Source organism: Jaculus jaculus, chromosome 1, assembly GCF_020740685.1.
Source record: "Jaculus jaculus isolate mJacJac1 chromosome 1, mJacJac1.mat.Y.cur, whole genome shotgun sequence".
NCBI classification, from domain to species: domain Eukaryota; kingdom Metazoa; phylum Chordata; class Mammalia; order Rodentia; family Dipodidae; genus Jaculus; species Jaculus jaculus.
The window spans coordinates 40,253,478-40,257,375 of NC_059102.1; positions in this window are offsets into that span (position 1 = coordinate 40,253,478).

Consider the following 3,898-nt stretch of genomic DNA (forward strand, 5'->3'; position numbering starts at 1 on the left):
GCTGTGTGCTTGGGGATATAGGGGCCACCAGTTACGCATCAGGTTTCTTGCTTCTCAGGCAGGAGAGATCAAGCACCTCTGGGTTCCTTTTTTGCCTAACAGTTTGCAAGATCTACTCACAGGCACTCAGGCCCCACAGGCCTAAGAAGTGCCTGCTCCTGCAGTTACCCAGAATGAACTCAGAATGGCTGGCAATTCAGGCCAGGAAACTGCTGGCTGTATATTTGGTCTGGCTCTTTTGCCAAAGTCTGGCCACACTCTTTTCCCAGACATGAGTAAGAAAAGTAGCTCTTTCTGTTCAGTTTCAAAAGTGTGTGGAATCCCATCTCCTGTTTTACTAGCAAATGACCCTGTCATTCATTTCTGCTCTTGTGTTTGTGGAGGGGGAGTACAGCTGGGAGCTTTGTGCATAAAGGCCAGTAGCATGGCAGAAATTAACGCTCAGCAGTGTGCCTCAGTAATACTTTTTACGTGTGAATTGGCGGGGGGGTGGTGTCTTTCATAAACTACACAGTAGCACTTGAGTCAAGGATCTTTTGTGGGAAGATACTCTCTGATGACTCCAATTTTATGCAGGTGACATCTGTTTGAAATCTTTTTTAAAGTATAAAGCTGTAACAGCTTACAAGACTGACTGCCTGGCCAATTTAGAAATTGTGGTATATAGGTAAAATTACTTTTATCTATAAATTAAAAGGTAATTTTCTATTACCTTTCTTGAATGAAGGGGAATTGGTTAATAATTATAGTAGAAAACTCTAAACTTGAAAAGATTCATGGATTGGGGAGATGGCTCAGTCAGTAAAGTGCTTGTTATGGAAGCATGAGGATATGAACTCGGATCCCCAGCACTCAGAAGGTACATATAGGGGTCCCCAGGCAAGCTGGATAGTTAGACTAGCTAAATTAGTGAGCTGTGGGTTCAAGCACGAAACCCTGACTCAATAAATAAGTTTAAGACCAGTTGGGAAAGCCACTGACACCAACCTCTGGCCAACACACAGGTTCACACCCCACATATAAATTCATACACAAAAATATTTTAGAAACAGACTTGGGCCGGGCGTGGTGGCGCATGCCTTTAATCCCAGCACTCGGGAGGCAGAGGTAGGAGGATTGCCATGAGTTCAAGGTCACCCTGAGATGACAGAGTTAATTCCAGGTCAGCCTGGACCAGAGTGAGACCCTATCTCGAAAAACCAAAAAGAAAAAAAAAAAAGAAAAGAAAAGAAAAGAAACAGACTTGGGCTGTAGAGATAGCTCAGCAGGTAACAGCACTTGTTGTACAAGCGTGAGGATCTGAGTCCAATCCTCAGCATTCACATCAAAAGCTGAGCATAGCCACACATGCCTGTAACCCCAATCTTGAGATGGATAGGAACAGAAGGATTGGTGGGGCTCCCTAGTCAATCAGTCTACATGATGAACTGCAGATTAAGTGACAGACTTTGTGCACAGAAGTAAGGTGGAAGAGTGATAGAGGAAGACACTGACATTCTCCTCTGGTCTCTGCACATGTGTACATCCATGTGGACACCACGCATGCTATATTCCACGTACACCAAAAAGAAGACATCCTTATAATTAAGGCAAATTTTTGATGGAAGGTATATCATTAAATCTGTTTTCAACTGAAGCCTCTAGAATAAGAAAATGACTATAAATAATAGGATACAATAGAAAAACTACAGTGAAGCATGAAATGATAAATTACAGTCACCCTCTTACCTGACTGATCAGTGAAGTAACACTGATGTACCACAAAAAACATTTGTTTGGAGAGGTGGATGGTTCAATGTGGCTTACACGTGACAGAGTAGGCTTTGAGGAGGTAATGAGACAGGAGTTCACACAGCAAAGTGGACAGGATTGAGAGAATGAATGGCAGCGAGGAAGGGATCCCTGCGGGAAGGCCCAGGAGTTCTGTCACTAAAGTGGTTATAGTAGGAACACTGAATGATGGACAGGAGCTCCTTACGGAGGGACTTGGAAGCCAGGCAGGGAGGGCTGGGAGTTTGTTTTTTCCCACCACATGTTAGCACTCTTTAGTGGTTTTTAAATTGCATTTGAAATCAACATACATGAGCTTATAAGTCCTGCTTTGTGAGCAGAAAATGCTTATTGTAAGCACTATCTCTGACTGGTTTATCATTTTTCTCCATTCCAAAGTCCTTGCAAAGTAACCAGTTTCTATGGAAGAAAGAGGCAAAGTTCTTGTGCATTATTGCTAAAGCAGATGAAGTGCTTCTCTACAAGGGACATTCTGCACAGGGAAGGAAAGCATGGGCTTGGGAAGCCAATGGCACAGCTCCCACCCATACCCATTATATAGACATGTAATTCAGCAACTTTGCCTCCAAGGAGATGTATAGGAAGCCTGACCACAGGTGAGTAGAGTACTTCAGCTATTCAAGTTTGTTCTTAAAGGGAAATAACCGTATGTAGCAAGTGACTCTAAGTTCTGAGGCAGCAGACAGTCCACATGGAACAGACTAAAGTTCTCTTCAGAATCCATCCCTTTGTTCAGATCTTACTTCTATGTCAAAGTGCTGTGTAACCATTCTATGGCTTAAAAAGCATACCTAACTAACATTCAACCTTTTAAAATATTTTTATTAATTTGGTGTGGGTGTGTGTGCACATGTCAACGTGGGTGAGAATGGAGGTTAGGGCAACTTTCGGGTTGGTCCTTACCATCTACTGCATTTTGAGGCAGGGTCTCTCATTGTTCTCGGTGTTTGAAAGCTTCCAGGAAATTACCTGTCTCCACCTCCATTCTAACTGTAGATGCACTGGCATTACAGAAGTCTGCCACAGCTCCCAGCTATTATGTGGGGCCTGGGAATCTGAACTCAGACAAACTGCAGATGTATATGCCCCTTTGTGCATCTGGCCTTATGTGAGGTGCTGAGGAACCCAGGTTATTACGCTTTACAGGCCCACAAACTTTTAAATGTACAAATCAGCATAGTGACAACTGGGGAGCAGTCAGCATAGGAGTGGAGTTGTTAGGCATGGTGGTTTAAATGCAAAATGCCCCCCATTAGGCTCCTGTGTTTCCTTAATCCCCAGCTGGCAGTACTGCTCAGGAAGGTTGTGGATCCTTTAGGAAGGGGTGGCTTGCTAGAGAATATATGTCATTTGAGGCTGTGCCTTTGTGGTGTTACTGCCCTCCAGGTAGGCCCTGTAAGGCCCTTTATGGTGCTGTGAGGGCGCACTCTCAAGTTGCAGTGGAGACCTCAAGATGTTGGAGATGCTGGGACCATCCACCAAGGAAAGCTGCGGAAAGAAGCAATAGGCGGCATGTCTGGAGAGGCAGAGCTGCCCAAGCCTTTTGTAGCCCAGAGGGTTTCATCATGAATCCCAAATAACAGACATGGAGCTGCAGGATTGGTGTTTGCCCTGCTGGGTTTTGGTCTTGCTGTGATCTGATCTTTTCTTACAATTTCTCCCTTTTGCAATATGAATGTTTATTTTATGCCATTACATGTTGGATGAATGTAACTTGTGCTTTGATTTTTACAGTGTTTACAGTTGAGAGAGTGCCTTGAGTCTCAGTTGAAACTTTAGACTTAAATTGTATTGGGACTATTAAAGACTATGGGGACTTTTAGACTTTTAAAATTGAACTGAATGCATTTTGCATTTGATAGCCATGAGTCTATGGTGGCCAGGGACTGCAGATTTGAATGCACAATGTTCCCCCATAGCCCCTCAGGTGTTTGAATACTTAGCTGCCAGCTGGTATTGCTGTTCATGAAAGTTTTGATGCCTTTAGATGGTTGAGCCTTGCAGAAGGATGTACATCACTGGGGGTGGGCCTTGAGGTGCTGTAGCTTGGCTTCAACTCCATTTTGCGCTCTCTCTGCTTCCACCCTGCCATTTAACAATGTGGTAA